The sequence below is a fragment of the Pezoporus occidentalis genome, unplaced genomic scaffold (genome assembly GCF_034315485.1).
Source record: "Pezoporus occidentalis ecotype Australia unplaced genomic scaffold, CSIRO_AGI_Poc_V1 ctg2, whole genome shotgun sequence".
Classification (NCBI taxonomy): domain Eukaryota; kingdom Metazoa; phylum Chordata; class Aves; order Psittaciformes; family Psittacidae; genus Pezoporus; species Pezoporus occidentalis.
In genome coordinates, this window is record NW_026913855.1 from 16,839,191 (window position 1) to 16,865,957 (window position 26,767).

The 26,767-nt window shown below is 40.7% G+C and overlaps 1 long non-coding RNA gene across 1 annotated transcript in view; it reads right to left on the reverse strand.

Moving 5' to 3' along the window:
- The window catches only part of LOC134163289 (uncharacterized), a 160,343-nt gene that overhangs the window by 46,873 nt on the left and 86,703 nt on the right, over positions 1-26,767 (reverse strand). The window contains exons 7-11 of the long non-coding RNA XR_009964677.1: positions 19,276-19,476; positions 18,094-18,312; positions 8,358-8,469; positions 6,669-6,783; positions 4,749-4,949 (exon numbers count right to left, since the gene is read on the reverse strand). This is a non-coding gene — a long non-coding RNA (uncharacterized LOC134163289). The remainder of the gene's footprint in view (positions 1-4,748; positions 4,950-6,668; positions 6,784-8,357; positions 8,470-18,093; positions 18,313-19,275; positions 19,477-26,767) is intronic.

Here is a 26,767-nt window from a genome sequence, read left to right on the forward strand (position 1 = left end):
AGAACTCATAAGAAACAGCATAATCAAGAACCAGGCATTCCCCATTACTGTAAATGTGTGATCGAAGCCTTGCCACAACACAGCCTTTTTTCCCCTGCCCATCCCAGCTGCTTTCACCCGGTCTCTTTCAGTCACTGAAGTTCCTCACTAAAGCTCTGTGACAGAAGTGGCCATGACAAGAATGTCTGAGATGAGACAGAAGCACCTACGGCAAATAAATAAACCAATAAAGCAATAAAAAGACAATGTGAGAGAACAAGGAGGACATGAGCTGTTCGGACGCTTGAAGGCCAGCCCATAGAGTCACTCAGTCTAGACTCCAGATGTGAACGCAGAGCCTCAGTGAGTGCAATACGGGACTGTGTAAATATCTCAGCCAGATGTCTCAGGGCCCAAGCTACAAATCCTCACAAATGGTGACAGAGTTGGCTGTTGCTGCTCGCATAGCTCTGCTTCCAAGAGAATCAGTGGTCATTCAGTCAGCAGCAGTTCATTTTTGCTGCCAGATGGGAGAGAAAACCAGGCTCAGAGTTGCAGTTAGTCTCATAGCAAACTCAGCAGTCAGAGGATGGGTCATGGAGCCCTCTGTGGGTACTGAACCTAGCTCAAAATAGCAATCTGGGGAAAGAGCTGAAAAGATTATAGTAAACATAAAAGCACGTGATCCTAAACTCTTATATCAACAAAGTAACAGGCTATCATGTTAGGCACCTGAATTCAAGTTTAGATCTTCAAGATTGCTTCCATTTGGTCAACTAATTTTACAGATGCTTAATGTTACACAACGGAATTACCTTAAATTTCAATCGCTGGAGACACGTGTTGCACTACCTCTAAGGAGTCTGATGCTTGTATCTGCACTTTTACAGACTAAGCATTCCTCTGCCTAACTTTCATGCTCCCAAAACTTGTCTCCTAGGTAGGTGCCTCAGAGAAAACACCTAGAGGTAATATTACTACCTTCCCATGTATTCGCAGCTGAATCTGTCCCTTGGGTGGCTGGAGATGAGATTCAGCTCCTTCTTCTGCCTGAGTTAGACCAGAGAAGTGGGCCTGTCTCTCCAAGGAAATGCCTCTAACCACTAGGCTATAGTGTATTTTAAGCCAAAGCTTTTCCAGTCTCTTGGATTTATCCCATATTCCATAAAAAATCAAGTATTTATTGCAGCGGGGGATAGGACCTAGGGCTCTGCAGTGAAAGTCCTTATATACTCCACCCTGTCACTGGCCTAATTTAGGATATATCAATTTATGATCCAGATTCTCTTTAGCAAGTCACCCAAAATTGGAATTGACTGAATAATTTAAGAGATGATTTGTAAGCAAAAGCCCTGAGTTGGATTACTCTGATTCACAGGGATAATGTTATTTATGATTTCTTGTTCAGACATAAGGCATGAGCATGTTTCAGGATGGCCAATAATTGTCCCAAAATTTGCGGGATTTTTTCATTCTCCTGTTTTTGAGTGCCAATAGCACAGTGACTCATACAGTATAAAAGGCAAGATTTTCAACCAAACAGCCCAGAAAAATTTGATAAGGAGACATAAGCTACTGTATCAATCTCTTATTCCTTTAGGTGCAGTTACAGGTTGAGCTTGAGCCCACTGGAGAAGTATCTATAAAGGCCATTGTTCCTCTCTCCTCTTCAGACCTAGGCTCACAAAGATAACTCAGAGTCAAAAAAGATTAGGATAAATTGCATTACTTCGTACTTGCCACAGGCTAAGAGCTCACACATGAGCAGTAGCTGATGCAGGGTGACTAGTTAAGCTGCCATGGCAAACTGTATGGGACTGTGAGTCCGAGCTCACTGCCACTTTTCTCTCATTCCCAAGGTCCTAAGGGAAGTCAGATGCATCACTGGGCTCCCACAGTGGTACATTTCCCATAAAGGTTGCAGGGGCTTACTGTGATTTACAACTGTAGTACATCTGACCTGCAGACCACTGCTGGGACACACTTAGCTGTAAACAAGATGCTTCCTGAGCTGCCACATTCAACTCTGGGTCTAAATCAGATTTATCTAAACTGACAGATGTATGATTTTTAGGTTTAATTAATTTCTCTCCCTATCCGGAACAACATTACCCTCAAAAACAGTTCAGAGAGACCTGTGCTGGACATGTGCAACCCTTTCCCTTATTATTCTGTACTTCCAAGTGAAAGGGCTTTGAGTATAATAGTCTAAATAAGAGTTAACCCCAAGATCTAAACAAGTCTATTGAATGATTTATTCGAGCACATCACGTTGTTCTTCCACCTCTCTGTTAACGAATGCACAGCATCACTGTGGCTGAAAGTTAAAGGGGATATTTCTTCTGGCAGTTCCCTCCAGGTCCCTCAGGCTGGCTTATCCAGCAATTGCGTTGGCATTTTGGAGTTTTTCCCAGGATATTCTATGGCCAGGGATGCTACAGGCCATTTTTCTAAATGTCAATGCCCATTGCTGATTAATTTAATTAAAAAAAAATAGTAAATCAACCTTAGAATATTTTTTTCCTTCTGCTCCACATCAAAAGCACATGTATTTAAAGGTCTTCTCAGAGTGGGTCATGTCTTTTAGAATGAAATAGCATGAAGGAGTTGTACTTGTAACCCAGCTGTGCACCCCTGACTTTCACATACCAAAAGATGGCAAATTTTCCTTGTCTTGCCCTCGAATCCAGAGCAGCGTTGCAATCCCTCTTCAAGTACGGGCTCAGAACTCAGCCCTGAGCCATAAATGCCAGCTGCAGTAGGCAAACAGTTAATCAGATAGTAGACAGAAACATAAGTGAAACTTTTCCTCTTGTTCTACAGACCTCAGAGAGGTGGAACTCATCTAGATCAGTAAAAAAGGAGCTGTTAAGGTACCATGTTGGAGAAGGTTGCAGAAATTCCAGAATCCTTATCTCCATCCTTGAAAAAAAATCAGACTCCCTCCAACCACAGCATGTTGCTCTCTGCGGAAGGTCAGATGTATTTTGCCATGCACGTGAATGCAGCAGCCATCTGACAGCCTCGAAGCTGCATTCCTTGCTGCCTGTGGCCATATCAAATTTTTGGGAAGACATGAGGAACCATTTTCAGGAAAATGGTGCTTCATTTACTCTTTGACTCTCAAAGAATGTTTTGTCTTTCTCTCTGTTTTGTGAAGTGCTGTCAACACTTAGAGTGAAGTTTATTGTAAATACACAATAATAACAACTGCGCACATTCATCTCTGATTCAATTCCTATGTAAATTTATGTTAATACGTATGCAGATTAAGTCTGCCCCCCTTGGTCCTGGAAAGTTGTCAGAATGACACATGGGTTCTGAAAAGGTTGTGTACTACTTTACTGATCTGCAGCTTTTGTATAGCATTCAATAACCAGCAACCCAACAACAAGAGACTGTGGATAATTTCCTTCACTTTTCCTTGATAAATCAGTGGAGTCTTCTTGACAGTGAAAAAAAATATTCTCTAAACTCAGTCTCTAAGACCATGACCTGCTCATTTTTATTTCTATTTCACAGCAGAACAAATATTCACAGGTGGGATCATTTGAGGAAGGGGGCGGTACAAGAGAGTCCTGCCTTCAAGAACTGACAGGCCATTTCTAGATAGAAAAGCAACTTTTCTCCCTAATATTTAGTAACCATTAAACCAATGCCTAGAGTTTATGCCTAGTCCTCCTCCTTTTTGATGTTAAAGTTAGTGCAGTTTCTAAGAGAGCTCAAAAAGGTCACTTAGCTTATTCTCTCCTTCTTAGCCTTTTCGCTGTTTTAACAAGGAAATACACCGATCTTCTACCTGTGTGTGCTGCCAGAACCATTTTGAGCACTCAAGTCACACCAGTGGTGAGGCAGCTGGAGCGCTACAGTTAGCTGTCCTCTGCTTTCCTGCCAGGGATGTTTGGCTATGAGTACTTTCTGGTACTTTGCAGTAAATAGAAGCTAATCTTTAGTTCATCCCAGGGCTGAGTCCCTACAAGGGCTCCCAGGCACTTCTTAAATAATCACAACGGGACATAAATTGGGACTTCAAGAGATACATGTGTTCTTTGCACAGAGATGAATTTCCAGTAATCCAAAAGGGGATGGGGAAACTGCTAGGAGACACAGCAGGCACCACAATTGTTGGCTAGGAAGATATGCCAGACAACAAAAGTCCAATTGCCAGAAAGCGTTTATACTCCAGCAGTTCACAGCTGAGGACTTGATCCTGACCTTTGATACACAAAACAGATTTGCTTTGCAGCTGGAAACTCAGTTGCAGCATTTGTGCTTGGAGGGCAAGACAGTGCCCAGAGCTGACAAAGGTGGGAGCTGATGTCAGATCTGAAGTAAGGCAGCAATCTCTCTCCTGAGATCACTTCCACATTAATAATGCTTAATGGAATTAGAAGGCCAGTGATAAAAAAAAAAAAGAAAGCCCAAACAAATTAACAAACAACCAAGAAAAAAAACCAAACCCAAAACCCCCAAACCAAAACAAGAACATAACTGTACCCCATACAGTGAGAAGATACTTCAGTGACCCACTTATTTCAGGCCTTTCAGCTAATTTAAAGAGTGACACTGAGAAAAACCCTTTCTTCTCCAAGCTCTTCCTGCTTGACTCTGGTTTAGGGTGTTATTTCAGTCTACTTTTTAATCTCATTTTATTGAAGGCAATCTTAGCCCCAAGAGCAAAACAAGTAAAATAAAAGCAATAAAAGCCTGGAAGGAATCTGTATTTTTTCTTTGAAATAGAGCCCCATGTCAGATGGCTTTCCACATACTTTGTTTAGTGAAGGTTACATTATGGCATCCCATCAGGCCTATTCAAACCAGGTTGCAGAAGTATTGTGGCTGGGATCCAACGCTGCCTTCCTGCCTGCAGTATCTATCTGTTGGTGGTGATTTTATCTCATTTTCTCTCTTTCCACCTCTCATGCAGCTGCCTGCCTGTCTTGATAGGACCAAAGTGTAGCTCATGGAATCTATATGATAATCACAAAAATAGTTATTTCTGCTGAAAAATGGATTTAATTCCCCCTCTAAACCTTTGTGGATTGCCAACTGGGGGTGTGAAACCAGCTGGCAAAAGATGCATTCATTTCAATTTCATGACTTTCATATACTGCAGCTTCCTGACTTTAAATGGTTCCTCCCCTCTCTAATGAGAGCACCAAGGCCTTGATTAACAGCCCTCACTTTAAACAAAGTTTTTGAAGAAGCTTCTTTTCATCGTAACTTCTCTGGGCATGTCTGACAGCCTGCTTAATCCAGGGCAGCAGAATGCCTCTTCTTTCACAGCATGAGCATTTGTCAGAGATACTAGGAGTCAGGCTTGGTGAAGATTTGTATCTCTGTGTACTCTGCAAGTAACTTGCACAGCAGCGTGGGAAGGAAGCTTGAAAGTAGTGCTGGTAAAACACTGAAAAAGTATTTCATCAATGTTTTCAAAATGCAAAGGTCTGGAACGGACTCTGGTTTACTTTTTTAACTCTTTCAACCTTTTTCTGATAAAATACTTTTTTATTTTACTAGAAATCTTGTCTTTAGTACATTGTTTGCTAACTTTTAGTCTAAATAGTATTTTAGAGAGATGACTAGCCAACGTGGGAGAAAAGCCTGATATATTTTTTGACAGTTAATCACAGAGAAGGGAAAGGCTATCTCTTGACAAGAGTCCTCCAAGCCCGTCTGGGTCAGAGCCTGCAAATGATCGAATAGTGAATTAGGATGCAAATACTCAAATCAAAGGTATTATCCATGGAAAAGTACTATTTACGTTCAGATTCTGGCTTTTCAGATGCTTCCAGGTGCCCACTTAGTAAATGGCTAATAGACAGTAGATGAGGGCCTTAATCATAACTAAGTCTTTGAATCTGGACTTACAGAGGGTTTAAACAGGTTTTATGAGGAAGCTTGCTTGTAAAGGACTGAAGTATACATCCTCCCTGGTCATAAGGCAAGATGTTCCCTCTCTGTGACCTTGCTTCCTTTTCACTGATCTCCCCTGGGAGATGGGAGAGCAGCAAGACCCTTTCAGTGCAAGCCCGCTGACAGTATTTGAAGTTATGTCTAAAGCGCAGTCATATGGTGGCTGCTGTTTAATACATACCCAAACTAGACTTAAAAGCTATCTGTGAACCAGCAGTAGTCATGTCAACAAAGAGCTCAGCAAAACTACATAAAAAGGTATGGCTAACTGACATGTGCTAAGTACAGCGCTGCCATAACTTGACTGCTACCAGCATTTCAATAAATTCAAACCTTCCTGGATGTTTGTGTACCAGAGTGCTCTCACTGTGGTTGCCACACGAAGGAAAACTAGCACACTGCTGCTAACTGGACAACCCCAGAGGGCATGACTGAGCATAACTCTGGGTTAGACCAGAGTTTTTGTTTAACATTTAGATGAAGTTTTGCTTTGGTTATGCTTATGTATAGGTTTGCTCTTGGCAATCAGAAAATTTGATTTACATTCAGCCAAAGCATGAAAGGAAATACTGGGGCTTGGAGTGGGGGGTGGAGTGAAAATGGAGAGAAGGGGAGAAAAAACCCTAAACAAAAGCTCTGATGATGATGATAGCATCACCAGACGAGCAAGCACACAAAAAAGAGTCAAAAATTTCAGGCGCAGAAGTCAGAAGATGCAGTTTCTTCCAGGGAAGGAATATGCTGCATCTCATTTCTGCTGCGCCTGCTGATACCATCTACAGAAAATCCATCACCAGTTGAAAGAAAGCTGCATTCATTGTCAATGCATTCCACCACTTTGGTGTCCCAGCTTTCATGAGTTTATTAGATGCACAGTCATGGACTTTTCTATGAAATAGAAAGACAATACAAGCTTCTTTATTATTGCCTTACAGAACCATTAGAAATTCTGTTCCTTTATATAATAATTTCCCTATTTTTAGTGCCTCATCTATCAGCAACTACTATAAATTTACCTTAAAGCAAACTGTAGCATATATCTCTTTATATACACCCCCCCATATGTATATGTATAGAGACACACACACAATACATACGTATATACATCTATATACATATAAACACAAAAAGCCCAGCAGTGAATAGGTGAATTTACTGAAATAAGAGAAAACAGCATATTCAGAAACAGAAGAAAATAATACTTGATTATGAAGTATTGCTGCTTATATACCAGACATCTTTCACATTTTCTTCTTCTGTCATAACTCTGTTTCTATGATTGTGATGTTTTCTTCTTGCATACATATCCTTCAGGAACATAGCCTTTTGGAATATGCCCCTGAACTGGAATACTCACAGAAAATAATCTGACTAGTTTGTATAGAGGGAAAAAATAACTTTGGAATCAAGTGAATAGAAAGAAAGGCTAAAATAAAGCTTATATTACAGCACAGTCAGTGAAGAGTGGCAATAGCTATGAAGTCTTTGTCTTTGAACAGGAGCTGTAAAGCATGAACAGGTTCAAGCTAACAGTGCCAGAATGGCAACTCTGTGAAGATGTTGTAGACTTCCCATTCTTATCATGCAATACCTCCCTCCACACATATGTAATAGCAGTATGGATGCAAACTTCAGTCAGGGGAGGGGTAGGAATGGGAGAGCAGAGCATGCTTGAAACCTGATTTAATAGGACTCCATCAGAGTTGGTGTCAACCCTTCCATCCCTAGAACTTGAAAAAATGGTAGGTCTCTGATCATCTTCAACAGATTCTTCTCTTGATTTGAATTACGAATGTCTACAAGCATCATAACAATACATTCTCATTTTCACCTTGTCAGTGCCAAGCACAATGAATAGAAAATAAAAAAAATCACCGACAAGTAATTGCTGTACCTCATAAACAGAGCACAGAATTGTTAGTCACAATTAAAGATAACAAAAGCAAGACTCTTCATCTAGAGAACCTGTGAAATTGCTGCTTGTGAAGCATCATTCAATCCTTGTCCTCAGCCAAATATGATGGGAAATGAAGCTGCTCCACCTCTTCACTGAATAAAGAGGTTTCAGCCCTTAATACAACACACAACCAGAGTCACAGCTCCACTAATGGATTTTGCTACTGGGAGGGATGGTGTGAGCTTCATGTCAGTATCAGTACTAGGGATTTGCCACTGGTGCTCTGTTAGTGGAAATATAGTGTCAAGCTTCAGACTCAAGGCTGTACATACTGTTTCTCTTATCACTTCATTATGTACAAGAGACAACTGTTATAAAACCCAATAAAGATGTACATATCCCAACCCAGAAGACAAGACAGTCATACAAGTCCCACGTGTAATTCAGATTGAAACATCAGCCAGTATGGCAGGCATCCCAGAATCCTAACTTATAATATAAAATAAGTACTTCACAAAACAAACCAAAAAACTAAAAGAAAGATGAAAAGGAAATTAAATACTACCCCTACATCTTGGAAGAAGGCAGCACCTCTCCGGGACTTCTTCCTGAATTCAGCAGGGCTCCTTGCCTTGGTTGGATAGCAAATGCAGTTTCATAAGTCTATGCATGCTTGTCTGTAACACAACACAGTTTTTTCCATAACCAAAAGACATTTTTACTTTCCTTGACTACTGAGGGGACAGCTCACACTGATGTTACTCACCCTTTGCCTCACAAGAAGGTTTTAATATAACAATGGAGGGAAAGTATAATTGGTAGGAAAGGAGGTAGAATGGGAAAAGAGGGAAGTAAGTCTGAGCTTACATAGGTCACTGAATGGCATTTTCTTCATGTTGGTGAAACTGGACCTGAAATCTGCTCTGTCTCCCAAAAAAATCAGTCTTTGTGATGAGAAAATCTTGTTTTGGTCACTCTGTCCTAAGCAGAACATGATAAAAATGATACGACATAGGATCCTTCTCAGAACCACCATTTTGTGTCAGAGGATCTCATAGTCTAAACATTTCCTATCAGACACTTTATTCTTAGAGGAGCCTGGCTTTCTGCAAAAGTCCTTTGTACTCCAGCTGGATGTCATTACATAATTAAGCATATGAGCCAGGAGGTAGTCTTGAGCATGGCAATTTTACAACGTAAGATCAAAATGTTATTCTTACTTTCAAAAGGTCTAGTGCCATTTGTTGTAATACCTTTATGCAAGGGATCAAATACAGTATTGATTATTCCTTATTACCTTTAAAGAGGTCAGTCAGCTTCTGGAATTCAGAAGACTTCTGCGGATCTGAGGGGATATAAGGCCTCAGGGCTTTATGACTCATCTTGACCTGAAACTTTTAAATATCACCTGCTGTCTGGATTGTTCCTGCTTGCTGCCTGGGATTTCAAAGTCTCTCTCTCCCCTTTTTTCCCCCCAAGGCATCAGTCTTACAAACACTGCCAGATGAAGAGAAGCAAAGAATGCAAAAGAAAGTGAAAGTGAGAAGACCAGGAGTTGGGAGCCCAGCTGGTATACAGCTGCTTTGCTAAGATGGAATTGAAAATGAGGATCATTATTCTGGTTCTGCATGCATCCTACTGTGTTTAGTTATTGCATCACACAGAAGATGCAATGGACATATCCTGTGACCAGCTACATTGTGCTCAACATGGGTTAACTGACTATTCAGTATTCTAACACAGGGAGTTTTTCAATCTTTCTGTGCCAATTTGATCTTCAGCCATGTTCAAATGAAGGAATCTTTAGATGAGACTGGGGATGTCATTATGTGGAGACCCTGACAAAATTTAACATGCTACCTTTATCAAGTTAAGAAAAAAATCAATGTCATATTCATCTAGACACTGTCTTAAAAGTTTCCATTTTCAACAACATTGCCTGTATGTTGTAGAATAAACCTCCAAGAATGCTTTTTGGCAGATGGTTAAATATTTAAGTAGTTGGCCACAGATTTTTTAAACTTGAGATAATTAGAAGACTTGAAGCAGTTAATATTTATTAGTCATGAAGAGTTTGACAGATTGGATGTTTTCCTACCCACACATTTTTTCTTTAGCATAAAAAAAATATATACATATAGTCATTGTATATGAAACAAGCACTTATATGGAGGCAGAAGTAAAAGGCATGGACTTCCCATGTTTCTCATTATGACACACGGAGACTAGTGGCTGCCATTTAATCTAAGAACATGCCAGAAAACAACATAGAAATAAAAAGGTCTGTGTGGAAATGTGTCCAAGTCTGAAACCTAAGGACTGATTCTTTTGCACCACTTCAGCTTTCGTTATAAATTATAGTGTCTCTAGCAAGGTTGCAGGGCTACTGCAGTCACTGAGGATTATCAGACAACCTATTTTCTATTAGATTTGCCCATTCTCTTGACCTTCTTTCCAGAAGAGTAGATGCATGGAGCAAAGGCAGACCAGTCCTGTGGCACTCCAGAACTGCATAGAAGACTCCTTAAGTAATGACTTAAACCAGCAGACTGGAGGCCAAGAACCGACAGATTACTAAGGCTTCTCCAAGGACCAGTTTCACCTGATATGTCCTCTTTTATGTGTCCAGAAATCTGACTGGAAAGAAGCACTGAGACATTTGCCTGGGCTTCCTACCTGCCCCACAGACAGACCTGAGCAAAAGCAGTAACATGCTTCTCACTAGGCTGCAGATCCAGCTATGCTGAACACACCAAGGAACACATCTCAGCACTTTCCGTGCCTAGTCAGGCCAATGCAACTGCACTAAGCCAACAGCCAACCCACATGGTCAGCAGGCTGGATGACATTAGGATGGACATATGGGCACCTGCACAGCACATACATGGTAGGTCTACTGTGTTGCCCATCTGTTAGAGTGTCAATACATGCAAGTGTTTGAACACTGTCTGTGTGCAGACAAAGCCTTGTGCAAGGGACATGCACATTGTTAATGTATAATAGAGCAGCTGCTTGAAACCGTTACCTTCTTTTGTAAGACTGATGCTGACTTTGCCAGTGATTCAGGAAACACATGAAAGTAGAACTAGTGTTATACTATGTAACTGACTGGCTAGAAAGAGATGCATCTCTATTATATCTACCTCTCTTTTCTTAATGGCACTACTGAATAGGCAGTACATGCCCCAGTATAAAAATGCCTTACGTTCCTTTACATTCAAAGGCAAACAAAAAGTAAAATAAACCCAAACAAGCCATCTTAGCAATGACATTTGCATGTATTAACATGCAGCATTAGAAAGAATGGGCGCATAGGATTAACTGTGGCAGGCAGAGGATGAGTGGAAAGGATTTTCATCAGTGTTAACCCAGCAAGGACAAGGGCAGACAGTAATATACAATGTACCTGCTATAACCTTACCTGGTACAAACCAGTAGGGCAGGACCAACTGCCTTGGCAGGCTGAACACAGTCCTGATCAGGAGTCACCCCCACACTGCCCTCAGGGGAACCCAGGAGACAGATTGGAAAGCAGCCTTGGATACTGACCTCTGCCAATGCTGGCTTGCTCTCTAAGGGGATGGTACCTAGAGCAGAGTGATCCCCCGGCTACAACCTCTCTTACAGTCATCACAGATGAAACCACTGAGGGGATTTTTCTTTATCCTATAATACCTTTAAGGTCCATCCCTATTGTATACAAAAATGATAGGATATTCTTTCAGGTTTTTTCCCTGTATTAATATTATTTTTGGAATATTTTTCCCAGTGCCTTCTTTTCAGACAATAGCAATTCATTCTTTATTTATCTCATTGCTATAGTGAGACCCTGGAGGCCTGGAAAACTGGTAGGGTTATGAGATACAATGAAAGCAAAACCTATTTTAAATGAACAAAGGCTCAGAAGTTTCAAGCTTTCATAGGGTTTCTTTGATTGCTAAAAAGCTTGTTGGAGAAAGTCTGTTAAAGTTTCAGTATCTTTTCTCTTCAAGGAGGGATCCACAATCCTCAGATCTAAGAGCTCCAGCAAGACTCACTGCAAACCAGAAGACAAGAATAGAACCTAGCAATAAAAAAGAAGCCGCAACCTTTTAAAAAACAAATATCACAGGATTCCTTTACGCACCATAAAGAAATGAAATGGAAACAAACCCACATTGTTTCCTCTTCAAGTACCCAGAAGAAAAATCTGCACCTTAAAAAGGTTTGACCTCAATATAGGCCATAATGTAAAAATGTGAGGATCTTGGAAACTTGTGCTTTTCCTGGACTGAGGCCCAGATTTTGTAATATATCTTGCCTGTTACTATTTTTCTTGTTTCTTCCAAAGTAGAAAAGGCTCTTTTGAAGAAACGTGTTTTCTAGACACTTTGATACAACAAAGTTGGGGTCTGTTGAAATGCTTCAAGTTTGATATATACACACATAGTTGAAACACTTTCTGGATATAAGCCAGCATTGCCTGTCTGGATCCAGTTCTTACTATCAATATGTTGTAAGAGTGGTCTCTAGACAGAGTGGTCTCTACCCTGACATGTAGAGTATATGCTAGGCCAGATGGATAATACTAAGACTTGCTGTACCTTTATCTTCTTCACGCAGTTTTAATGAGCAGCACCTGAAAGAATGTATGACCATATTCAGATCTTCTGCCTAAGTGGAAAAAGGACCGCTAGCATGCACTGGTAGAGCATCACATCTGCTTGGAAAAGGAACTTCGTTTTTGCTTACTTCACACAAAGAAATCTGTCAACAGTTTGATCCAGAGATTATCAATGGGATGAGTACACTTTCAAAGGCCATTTTGCTGGGCTGGCCACAATGTGCTTTCTCACATTGACCTGCTCTTCTGTTGCTGGTGTTCTCCAGGCTGAGCTGAAACTGTGATTACAAACCATTAAGCCTACTAAGCACATGGGCTGTCATGTACATCTCTTTGCTTACTCTTTTTGCTATCTATAGAATACATGCAAATAGTTCACTGTATGCTATTTCATACCATTTGACTGAGAGCATCAGATCAGCTGAGTCTGATTAATATTTTTCCTCCAGATATACCTCTAAATCCAGCTAGAAGAGGTCCAGCCATACAATAATTCATGCTTACTGGGCCCACTAAAATTAATTCCTGGCATATCTTATCAAACAATCAGCCATGAGAGAAAGTTTTCCCTACTGAAACATGCATAAGTCACTCTAACTTTTGTGGGTATGGATTGAAAGCAATTCCTTCCCCACCTTCCAATGTTTGCTCAGGTGCAGTTTGGTTTCCACGTGAACTGATTCTGAAGAACCTGCCTCAACCAGCAAGCTAACAGAAGTCACCAACCAACTCATGCTGACTACAAACAAAATCCTCATCCTGCAAGAGTGTTACATGAAAGTACATTACACAAAACCATCTTCATATTTGTGACTTATTGTAAGTCCTTAGGTGATTTGCCTTTAAGGATGACTACATTTTTAATCAATGAGCAAGGCATGCAGTATGTAAAGTTCACGCTAGCTTGAGCGGCAGCGGGCTGTGTTTTTCCCCTGGTGAACAACCCCCTTGTAGCCCACGAGCTTTAGCTGGTGAGGTTATGCAGCCTGCCTATTAGGACTGCTCTCAGGCACATGCCTGACTGCACTCTCAAGACTCAGGGCCAAGCATAAACTTTAAAGGAACCCTGCCAACTAAATGTAAGCAGGAAACAAAGACTGTATTTTTAACCAAAGCAAATGTGATCAGAAATGTTCTCTTGATGCTGGTACCAATAATTATTTTTATTATGTTGCACTCAGTAAAGATGGCTTTTAATTGAATTTGAATATTAAAATCTGTCATGAAAATGAAGCTATCTGAAAATTAGAGTTGATCAAATTGTCCACTGGCCATTGCAAGTAAATTAAATACATTTTACTAGTGGTGAAAAGTAAGCCTCATTTCAAAAGACAATAAAGATTTTCTGTGCCAAATGTTTTATAGTCTTGTTTTGTCGATCTTACAAGGGGAAGAAAAAAAAAAAACAAACCAAAAAAACAAAACGCCTAAATGGTGTGGATTATCTACAAAAGGCAAAGACAAAACATTGCAGAAAGGTCATCCCAGATGAGTTCCAGTAAACATTTTTTATAGTATCATAGTCCAAATAGACTACAGCAGGTTGCAGAAAACATATTTGAGGAATGACATAGAGATTTGTATAGAACATACTTAGATTAATTCTTGTACTCTCTCCATTTTAAATATAATTGTTTTAGTCCTCAGTTCAGATAAAAAAAAGTTCCAGCTTCACAGTTTGACTGTTCTGCTGGATTGGGACCCTACCTACAATGAACCTAACTGCACAGACAGACTCCAAAGAGGTTTTCTGGATTTAAAAATGTCAACATTTTCAATTCTTTTATCTTGTTTTTCTTTCCAACATTAAAAGCAAGTGGTGCGCATACTATTAGGAAGCTCCTCTCCAGTCCTCAAAGGGCCTTGATTCTAATCTTGTCATGCCACGGGACGGCTAAAAGCTATGACAGGGAGATGGTCATACATTTATCAGAGCCTGCCCAGAGCTTCTAGTGCAGTCTGGGCAGTATACTACCAAGAAGCATGGAAAAAAATTTTAGGGTGTCCAAAACAGATGCTGGGTTACCTCCTACACTGCACCAACGGATTTCTTGGAATCAGATCTTGTGGGAATGCATTGGATTAATTTCTCTTGAGGCCTTTTAACACCCTCCTGAAAATCTCAGGTATGCACTGAACAAAAGGGAGAACAAAGCATTCTGCCCTAAAAAGCTCTTCGATCAGATGAACTTTTGCTTAAAAGAAAAGCTAGAATGTGACCATTCCAAAGGGATCCTGGTAATTTCCACCATGATTTCCAGAACTCAGTGCCTTATAATTATGCATTTCAAAGTCATCTGAAAGAACCAATAAAGTCAGATTGATTATTTGTATACATCACTATGAGACATTATCACTCAATGCTGCCAAAGCCAATTCCATGCCAGCCCTTGATCTAAAATTAGACTAAGGACAAGGAAGTGTTCTTTCCTCTACAATGATCACCTAAACCCCAATGAGCCAACAGAGGCTGAGAGTCTGAAAAGCTGTCAGTACCAATGGGCGATTACTGATGAAAGACCTCATGACAAACAAACAGGCCCCTCAGGACTTCCCTGAGAACATACACAAATTTCAGCACCCAGTAAGCAAGGTGCTTATAATACCCACTAGGGATAAGACTTGAAATTTACTCAGAGAAGGTAATTAGGCAAGGAAGACAGACACCTAGTACAGCAGCTTGAAGCACTGAGAGTGGTTCTGGTTCCCCAGAAACCATAATCGGTCATAACACAAGTGGAAAATACACTGCGCTGGCCTATTCTCTCTGCAGTTGCTCCTCTGGGAAGAACAGAGATCTCACAGTCTCAGCCCCTGCAGTTCTTCCCAGCCTGAACAGCGCAGAAAGTTTCATCCCTGTATCCAGGCGGAGGTAGCGCCAATTAACCGAGCTCATTTCTCAGAAACATGCATGCCATTTCACAGATACTGAGCGGAGGTCAAGGAAATGTCTTTTGGCTCTGACTTCCACAGACAGTTTTAGCATTTCTTCACACCCATGTGATTGCACTTGGATGTGAGCACTTGCTTTAAGTCAAGAGTCTGTTTGCTGCTCTGCGGAAGGCAATCCCTTCCAGATAATCACAACCTAACATAAATGTAGGTGAGCGCTAAGCTCCCACCACAGCTACTCCATGTGGGACCACCTGTGAGAGCTTGCACTAAGCAAAGGATTGTCCTCATCCAACTTCACAACTGCTCAGCCTGCTACCACCTTAAATTATAAGATTTGTACATGTGTTATGTAGGGACATATGCCTCATGTTATTTTCTATGCAGGCTTCATGTACACACAGCATGCATAGGCCTAGATCCGTGAGTGTGTGTGCATGCGGATAGATAAACAGATAATCTGGAATCATTTCAAAGCAAGTGAAACATTTTTTCTTTCTTTCTTTCTAGTTGTTTCACAACAACTTGGCCTTGGGATCTTCCAGGGAGCTGCGTGTATGAGTGACATACTTGCCTGTTTTTACAGCTCCTGCCTTATGTCAATTCAAGCATCTTTCCTACACCTGGAGGAGTTCAGCAAACATCAGCTCACAGGTGTCACCCTCCATTGGCTGAAGGCTGGCTCCAGAGAGTCTAGCCAATATCTGCTTTGGCTATTAACAGCCTTGGAGAGGCCAAGCTCAGTGTGTGGGGGGAAGCAGGGGGAGGAGAGGTGGAAGGAAAAGGAAAGGGGGGTGGGGGGGTACATGTATGTGCATGTGCATTTGCTGCTGCTTTAACTTTCCATCCATTTAAGAGTTTAAATACTAGTCAAGCACTTAAAATAACATTAGGACACATTCCAGCTTTCTCTGCCAGTCAGAAGGAAAAAAATGTTTGAAACCCTGCATCTCAGCACCCCAAGGGCTTTATGATTTGTTAGGTTTAGTAGTTCAGAGGATTAAAAAGACAGAAATATTAGTAGAAAAAGAAGAGGAAAAAGTCAATGTATTCACTGAAGCAAATCTAATGGTTGCTGGGCCACAGAAGAAAAGGTTCTACTACCTGACTGAATCTTATTTATATTTCTTGCTCCACAATAAAAAATAATTTTCTAGACATTCCCCCCCCCCTTTTTTTTTGCTATGCTAGTCACATTTCCTAAATCCTTTATCAACGGCTGCTCTGCATATGAATGGGCTGTAATTGAACTGTCACATTCATGAAGGTCAGTAACCTTTCATTAGGAAGAATGTGTCTTTCTTGATAAATTGGAAAGTCCCTGAGGATTTGAAAGCATTTTTTTTTTTATTTCACTCTTTCAAATATACCTTAAAAATCTAACACAGATCTTTCTCTCTCTCTTTTCATAGCACTCTGACAAACCTCTTGTCTTTGTCTTTGTCATAGGCAGTTCCATGCAAAATATTCAATCACAAGCTTTCACCATGACCTTCTTAAAAGCAAAATGGGAAGCATCAGCCCCCCCCAACCTTTTGCTTTGAATTGCAGATAGCTGATACGTCTGCTTACTAAAAAAAAAAAAAAAAATAAATTAATAAACAAAATCAAAACTTTGAGATAAGAGTTTTTGTGGTGTTCTTGCTTCTTCAGACTAGCTTGAGTATCTACTGTAAAGTAACTTAAGTAAAACTGCATTGGTGCTAGTATGTCTGCCTGTCTTTTTGGTGTGTGCATTTATCTGCAGAGATGGACAGGCAAACACCTCACGTGGTGACAGGCTGTATGTGAAAAACAAATTGTGAGAAAGAACTGTGCTTAAAAAAAATACTTAGTACTGCAGCATTTTTCAATCTCTGCCACAGGTTAGCTCCATACAACTCAGTCTTCCCTATCTAAGGAAAATAAGCTCTTCAGAGGAGCGTTTTTGCACCTTGGTCTGCACCCTAACGCAGCAGGGTCTTTAAAATAATCTGTGGCTGCCAAATTCATAACCACTGCCAGAAGCTCAATTCCTCCTCCAGATTTCAATCAGAAAGCATGTAGCGGGATGCATGGAAATGTGTTGAGCTTCCCACCCTTACCAGTGCAAAGGTTTCTTCAGATGTCTTAAAAATACTACCAAGGCTGGTGATCACAGGGACAGAAACCATCTGTTCCTGTAAATCCCAAGACTAGGCCATGTTCTAGCTAGCTAAGCCTAGGGCCTGTCTTCAGTCAGTTGACTAGCTTAATGTCAAGGGGTCAGAAAAAAAGGCAGTTTGGTGACTGTCAGTCATTATCAGGATAGCAGCACCAGCATGAAAAAGGGGAGTCTTGATAAATGGAAGAAATCGAAGAAAGCATCTGGCCTTTCATGTTAGCTAGTCAAATACTTCAAGAAGTAACATGAATTACATGAATTACTGTGAGAAGACCATCCTTTATAGTCAGCACCAACAAAATTGTGGTGATTGAAGATTCACCACTTTAAGATGGAATATAGAGGGAAAAGGAGCAAGGTATAATAACAAAGCAGCTGGAGTCCTTTAATGGTGTGGGCCACACTGGAAGCTTTTCAGCTGGAAAGACGAAAGAAGCAAAACATTTCTTTTGATTTTTGCAGGAATAGTTGAAGAATGAATGCTATCATTAATTAGGCTTAACTTACTTTTCTCAAGCCTTCTCTCAACTAGTGGACTTCCATTGAGTTTATTTGCCCAGCTTTGAATGGGAATCCTTTATGGCAATGCCACAGTATGGCTCTTATATTAGTAAGGGAAGCCATAAAAAAGACTCTCCCAAAGCGAAAAAAGAAAGGTGCTACCTGACTTCCATATTAATGTCCTTCTGCAGCAGCAGGAGTGTGTCTGAATTTATATGGAGAGGCTTTTTATTTAAAACTGAGATGTCCTCTTACACTCCCATCATGCCACCTCTCTGTAGACACAGAATTCACGATTGAGGCTAGCCAGGTGTGTTCAGAAGCATAAATCAGCCTAGGTCATAATCAGAATTCTCTCAGGCACTGTTGAGGTGTGGGTACCTGTGATAAGAGTGTAAAGAAAAAGACCAGCCTTCGTTATTGGCTAAAGGTATGTGACAAACACTACCTAGGACTCTAAATCAACAGAAAGGCCTTCAGAGACCATCACTTTCAGTGCCAAGTTCAGGCTGCCCAATGGAAGAACCTAACTTAGAAACCCTTCCTTCAATGGCATCTAAGGTCAATAAGCAAGGAGTGATTCAGGCTCCTACCTTTTGTGAGCAGCAGTCACAATGCATCAGGCTGGCAGGACTGACTTCTCTACCTTGCCTAACTTGTGTACCAAGATGACTTTTTTTCCACTGACTGCAAAGGAAGCCAAGTTCTAGCAACTTGGCATAACAGGTGGTCAGAATTGCTCACCAGTCTCTTGACCTGACACGCTGTCATTGCTCCCATGTTCCATAGCAGGCAATGGGAATACAGCTCACAGTTTCTAGCTCTCCGTGTGATCCTTGCACTTTGGAATAAATAGATAAATTGAGTGGTGCTTTCCAACTGTACATCTGGAGATGACTCTGTAGTGAGCCCTAATTTGAAGGCAAGAACCTGACTGCTTTACTGGGGAGAGAGACTAGTAAACAAAGAAGAAAAGCAAAGTCATATTTTAATGTAAAGCACAGCTTGTGGACCCATTTTTCCCAGAGTTAATTTGGAGATCACTGCTGTTTTAATCTTCTGCAATGCATGTGGGTGTGCCAGTGATCTGGAGAATGGCTTGATGCAAGAAGCCCAAACATTCGGATTCTTTCAGTTGCCAAGAAAACAGAATTAACTGCCAGTCAAATCAATTCAAGTGGAAGACCACAACCTTGGGAAAGAAATCTCATAAAATTAAATATATTTCAAGATATTTTCCAGCATGCCTGGCTCAAAATACTGCTGGGCCAACACTTCTTACAGTGCATTGTTATTTCTCAGATAAAAGGTTAATAGCCAAGTAGGTGTGTGGCAACTACTTACTAATCTCTGGTGAGATTCTGTTCTGATTCCAGCTCCTGTGGCCCCTGTCCAGAATGACCAAATTACTTTTCTCAATTGAAATTGTAGGTAGCTCCCTGTATCTCAGTACTCAGGTTCATACACAGCTAAACCATTTTGTATATCAAGGAATTTGGATTCCATGATTTCGGTTCAGGACTGTCTCAAATGAAGCTCTGATAACTGCATATGGAAAAAAGCAACAGAGTGGCATATCACCTCATTATACATATATATATCGCCAGACCAAAACAATGAGGCTTCTCAAGCACTCTGTACTGTGTATAAAGTAAAAAGTGGTTAGAGAATTTGTTTAGAAGTGTGTTAAGCATTTTCCAGGCAGGCGGTGAATAAATCCATTTTACCACTTCATGGCTTTACAAAGAATCCCATCCATTAACATGGGAACCCTCTTGTTTGCATTTCTTAACAGCTGACATTTGTACCTTTCCAAGGAAAGTGAAGGGCATCTCATTGCCTCATTGTTTAAATCAGTGTGGAAATAATGGGGATGATAGGGAATTGGAGCTAATTTCCTTTGTCTCCTATTCAGCAGATAATGGTGGTATGTGCGGGATGTTAAAGGCCAGGCAGAGGAGGTGACCTGAAGATGACTTCATTCTTAGGAGGTTTATCAAAGGCTCCTGTCAGTCAAATGCATGCTGAGAGATTGGGGACTGGCCATCTGGTCCAAAGTTAATCAAAGAGGAAAAAGAAAAGTGAGGAGGTGAAAAATCCCCCTGTCAGCTTTGTGCAAGGTGGAGGGAGATGCAGACAGAAGAGAGAACGCCTGTGCTTCAGCAGCCCAGCACCCAGGCTGGCTGGCCATGCTGCATGCAGAGGAGCAAACGGAACAGTAGGGTGAAGGAGTGTGGGGGAAATAGGAAAGATAGCATTGTTTTGGATTTTTACTGGGACGATCCCACACCGGTTTTAAGTCTGGTGGTCACTGCTGCTGTTAGCCATGCAGAGCAGAGCCATGGTTGTTTCACTTATCCTCAGAAAAAAGGGGGAGTGACTGACTCACAGTAGGGAAGCAGTGAAATATAAAACACAGGGTTTTCTGTCAGAGAGACAGACTTCTTTCCTTGGAGTTTTCTTTCTTGAAAGCAGGAAGAAGAGGTACAGCCATGCCAACTTCATGCCCTGCAGACATAAGCTTACCCAGCTCCTCACCTTCACCCCTTCCACCCACTGGGCTCAAAACCAGGTGTCCTGCAGGCACTAGCTGCTTCTGAGGGATTTGTGTAATTGGCCTATAATGGCTTTCCTGTCAATACTGACCCCTGTATAGTTTTACATTGTGTGGAAGCTAAGAGGGGTATAGAGAGGGGATTTAACAACAAAGGGTTTGGTTTACACTGGAAAGGTATCACATAATGCTTGTAAGTAAGACTGAAGACACCAGACAACCAAAATACTGGTTATTACATGATTTCACCATAGATGCATTCTGAAGTAAAACAGCCGAGTGTGACAGCCTGTTAGTCTGATTTCCGTAACCATGCCTGCTCAGCTGCTCAAATCAGCTAAATAGAGACATATTTTTAAAACTACAAACGTCCAGATTGTGAATCCCTCCCTCACGCTGGCAAGTAGTCATGCTAATGAGTAGTCTCCTCGACTCCAGGGGAAAAATTATTGCCAACAAAGGTTTCACAATTCCAGCCCTAAACATTTCTAAAATGATTAATCAATGTGAGCTGACTTGAAAAGAAAGGGGAAAAAAAGAAGGAAAAAAGAAAAGAAAAAATATACAGAGAGGGGAAGGTTCTTATGAAGGGCTGCAAATTAAGGTTGAGCACTAGGAGATGTTTTTCTGGACATAGGCAGAGCAAGGGATGAATGTGCTGCCTCAAGTACACACACTCCCACCACCACTGCTGGACAGAAACATGCTAAAACCAGAGAGAATGAGAACAAAAGAGTTTGGCTGCTTCATATACCTGGGGGCAGGATTCACTTCTCCATTAAATTTCCATTCTCCTTCCTCCTCAGGTCGAGGTCCAGTCAGACCCCCATGGAGAGGAACATATGGAAAACAGTGGCAGTGAGTTCTGCTCTATCTGAAGCTTTGCTGGGCTGAGCCACCTCTGATGCCCTGTTTGGGAGCATAACCTTGCATGGCCAAGTGCTGTAAAGCAGAGCTGAGAATAGCAAGTGGACACACACAGGGCTTCAAAAACCAAACCCAAACCTTTACAAACCCCTAACCCCAAAGAACCTCTGCTAAACAGAGGATTTCAGCCAAGAACGTACAGCTCTTTCTGTATATGCACAGTACATACACAGCTGTACAAGTCTTGCTGCCCTCGTATTTTCAGTGAGTTTTTTTTAAAAGAGCAAGAAACCTGCTGCACGCTAGGCAGCTAGAAACAGGCACAGACAAAAGCGTGGAGGTTGGAAGGCCTTGGATTTTCTTGCTGCTAATGGCTGATATGACCCTTATGCATGGGAATAAAAGTAATTGAAGAATCTCATGGGCATCAAACATGCACTGGAATTTTACTTACCCTGACTTGTATCTGATATCTACTGAACTTCCTTCCCTGTGCTGTGGTGAGTTCAGAAGGGAGTTAGTAGCAGTAAATTTTGTTTTGTTTTTTTATCAGCACAGCTCTGCATCTGAGAGAAATATGACTAAGAAAATGATCTTTCCCAACCCCTGGAAAGAAAATGCAGCCATGTGGATCCCAACATAAAAACAAGCATTGGCATGTCTGAAATGCTGTGCCTGCTATAATTAAAATACAAGCAACTACAAAACAACTCTGCTTCTTTCTTTACAGCAGGAAACCTGCATTTAGAAATGGGCTGACAGAAAAGTCAGCAAGGAAGTTCCACCAGAAACCTGCTATCCCCTGGACAACTTAGGGTTTTCTATCAGGCAGCAAGACATTATCATATATTTGATTCCCTTTGCCCAGTTCATACTGGATCTTACAGGAGGAAAAAAAGCTTTAGACTTAACTGTGTCTGCAAGGATTCCTAGTCTAACACATTGTTTGGATACACAGGCGTGAACATACTTTCTTCAGCATGTCCTCCTCCTTTTCATGGGCTTGAAATAATTAGATGTGCCAAGCTAAACAATACCTTAAATGAAACAGTAGCTCCAGTTTCTTCAGTGGCTGAGATTGTTTCCAAAATCAGGTAGGGGATTTAGCTACACAACTCTAAACTGATGGAGGACAAGTGATTACATCTCCTTGAAGAACCTTTTCAACTTTCTTCTCTGTTATACAGCACGGCCACCACAAGCATCCTGAACACACACTTTAATGATTGCCTCAGCAATAATTCACAGAGAACCAGTTTTCCTTTGAAACACTTTAGAATAACAAGGAGTTGGGGGGAGGGAAGTTATCAGGGTACTGGAAAGCACTAATACAATTTATTAGACAAACCCTGTGTGGATGCAATGGCAGGTCTGCTATCAAAGGCAAAAACCTTCAGGCATTTTACATCCCATAATCCCAATGAAAGCCTGTTTTTGCAGATACCCTGCAGTTCATGAATCACTGGCTATAGCATACAAAATCCCCTATTTAAGTAATTACAGTACAATACCCAAATCTGCACAGTAGCTGATGTTATATAAAATATTCCAAGGCAGTCTCAAAACCACAACATTAGAAAAAAAATCCAAACTGGAAACAAGTGTCTTTCAGTAAGCATATTTTGTGAAGTGGGGGATGCTCTGATCTAATCATATTAGGTCTGCCCTGCAGACAGGAAGAGGTATGGGGAATGCAGGTGAGCTGTGGACAGAGACATTGTCTTCCATGTGTTTTCATTTGGGCTTCAGCACACCCTCAATCTCCCCATTTTTACATTGTTGGCTGGTTTTGTTATCACCACCTTGGTTTTCAAACATCAAAGAACACAGAAAGATCTCGGCTCTCAACCCTGGCCTTGGCAATACATTGCTCCAATATTGGGCTGGGTTTTATTTCTTCAGCAGAATGAACCAAAAGCCCGGTATTTTAAGAAGATACCTAAGTTCCATCAGGCAGTATGAATTCTCATCTCTGCAATCAGTTCTGATTTATCTTCATGCCTGTGCAGTTCAGCTTCTATGTTCAGCAATAGGGAAGATAGATAGGCTTTCTTTCGTGAGGAGCCCTTAGTTGCTCAACTTTGGTTTCACCTACAGACGACATATTTCACTAATCTTGTACCCTCCAGTTGGTCTGTAAGTCAGATTTGCAGTAACAAGTGGATGTCATTTTTCCAAGTCACTTCCAGATCAGACTAGCAACTTTCAGTCATACCCACATAACCAGAGCACCAATGAAAAAGGATAGAGATGGGCAGAATTGCATTATGATTTACAGAGCATGATAAACGTTTTCAGTTCAGATTAATTAGAAAATATGTTCTACTTCTGACAACTTAAGATCTAGCAAAGGTCACAGCAGAAAAAAAAAAATCTGAACTGGGAAATGAACATTATTTTGCTCGTAAGAGTTTGCCAACTTCCTCTCTCAGAAGTACATAGCTCTCTTTCAGTGGAAGTCATGGGTTTAGAAATGTTGATCTGAATGAGATTTAGCATTTTCAGATATCTCCTCACAAGGTCCAGCTCTTCACTGCAAACTTTATCTTCTTGTTCTTGTTGCGAGGAATCTGCAGAACAATTGGAACTTGCAAAGAGAAAAATTATAATGGCCCATATATGTCAACTGACATTTTGGAGTTGGTTTATGAACTGGAAATCTTTCTCCAAATTATTTCACTACAGCCCAATAAAAAGTTACATGCTGGCAGAATTTTACCCTGTTAAAGTTGGCAAAGATTTCATCACCAAAGAGTAAGTTTTGTTCAGATTAAATTTACTTTCATACTCCCCAAAAATCAATGTAATTGCTCAGGTGCAGGATGACAGGTTCCCAAAGTAGTCCAAATCAAGCGACTCACAGCAACCAAGGCATGCACAGCAACTACATATTGAAAACAGGAAGGAACAGCAATTATCATTTCATACAAAGGCTGTCTGTGTTAGGTTTGTGTGGAGCTCCCAGAGCAGGCTGTTAAATTGGACATAAGGTTTTGTTTGAGGAAAGGCAGAACCATGATGCAGAAGGCTTTCCTGATTTAGGTGTGCCTTTTGCTACAAGTATCAATCACAAAGAATGCAAACGGTTTGAGTTAAAGACGCGGTGAGGAGTTTGGCAGAAATTTGGACTGCTCTGTATGTGGGATGCTGTGATTCTTTGAGCTGCAATTCCCTAGGATGCATTTCACCTAGCCAACACCTGACAGGAAATATTTAGGAGGTTATAAGTCTTCTTTAGAAGAAAATTACAGCAGAAATTGGTCCAATATAACAACTAAAACATAAGAGAAAGGTTTCTCACAGTTTGCATTCTAGGTGCCCAGCTGAAATCCTGGCTCCATAGTCTTTTGCTGTGCACTTCTAGGAGGCCAAGTTTGTCAAAGTCTAGCTAGCTTTCATATATATTTGACTAGCTATGTTACCTAGCATCACAGTCGAAGAATAGATTCAATCTCACTGTGAAGAGCAAACCCAGTTTTCCACCAAGATGGAAAACTGGTTTGCATAGCCCTATGTACCCCATCAGACAGCCATTTAGTTTTACAAAGAAAGTGTCCCCATCCTTGTCATTTATTGGATTTATTTGCCAGCGTCAAGGAGGCTAAACTTTGAGACTATTTCTTGACATAGTTGGTGTGTTGGTGCTGATTTTGTTTTTCTCTGAAGAGTTTTATTGACTCAACAGAATAACTAGATTTTTGATTCTGAGATCATATTGCTACACCATGACAACTGATTTGAGTTGCACCACGGTATCTAAGCATCCCTTTTCATATGCATATAGTTCATTTTATGGCACTATTTTAAAGAATAGAGCAAAAGATCCAGATTTATGAAAAACGGTAGTTGTGGCTGTCATGCAGATGTTTTGCTAAAATAACCTGACTGACAATCAAAGTGGTGGGAAAGAAAAGGTGCAGCCTATTCACTTCTACCATTCTATGTCAGTTTAAAAAGCCAAAATTGCAATTGTCAAAATTGCAGCAGCAACACAACAGAGAAGATAGCCAGTATCTTCTTGTCTTCTCAGCATCTAGGCACAAAACCCAAGAAACAGAAACAAAAGTTTTAAAAGCAGGGATTTTTTTTTTTTTTTTATGAGGCATGTCCAATGCTTAATATCTGCTTTTTTTCCTGTGTTCATGGTCAAACTATCAATGTGAATGAGCACTGAAATGAGTACGCATCCTGGTACTGTGGATGAGCTCATGATTCATGAATGAGATTAGACCGGAGCTTCCAGAAAGAAAATGGCGTTAATCTATCCCTCCTTCTTGTACTTCCTCTTAGCAGCCATCCCTCCAATATCCAGAGAATGAAATGATCATCAGAAGAAAATAGCATAAAAAGAAAGATTGAAAACCCCACAGCTCTGCTAATCACTTGGAGCAGTTCTGTATCCCAACTGAAAGAGGGATTTGGGGTTTATTGTGGTGTATTATGTGACTTCAGGAAAATGAGATGGGAAGGTAAATATACAAAGTGGGATTTAGCAAGGTGCTGGGTGAAAAGGGACAAAACCCCTTCTCATGGTTGTCAGTGAAAGGAAGGGTGACACTCTTACAGAGTTGGAAGAGGTCAATAAATCACCATCCTTATCTTGCAAACAGAGCCTGTGACTTCAAAAATTAGCTCATTTATTCTGCACAATTAAATTTATTGAAGTGTGACAGAAAAAGTTTAGCAGTCGCTGATGCAGAAAGGCAGCAACAACAGAGGCAGGGAACTGACTGAATGACACAATTAGTTGATTTTCATTTTATTTATCAATATAATTATTGAATTGTATTTACCCTATTTCACAGATTTTTACCATTATTACAGCCTGGGCCTCAAGGGAAAGAATTAGTTCAAATTTTCAGTCTAACTTAATGTGTTATAGAGCTGCTAATAAAAGAAAAGTTCTATAAAGTGCTACACAATCCTGTATTCAATGTCATCCCACCACCAGGCTCTGAAATCCAGAATCCTTTCTTGTAAAGGCAGTAAATTGAATACGAACTGTGAATGCATTACATTTCCTAGATGGCAACCGAACCTGTGTTTGCAGGATCCCACCTTGATGCTGCCTCAAAGGAGCTAAGATTCTTTCTGAGTTTTAAACTCAGGAATATGATTCTTTCTTTAAAACAAACAAACAAAAATACACAACCCACCCCAAAACCTCACACTGCACCCTCTATGTCCCCACCCCTACTTCAAGCTTCAGTAAACTTATTTGGAAATGTGAAAAGAGTGCAGGAATATTGGAGGAAGAGTGTCGTGCCAGAGGAGCAGCAGATTATGATGATTTTTACATAAAATGACAACATGGATAATTTTGGTACAGACTGAAAAAATATAACTCCAGGTATCTGACAAGATTTTTTGAAACAAAATAAAAGCTATTGACAAATTAGAAAAGGTACCTGCTAG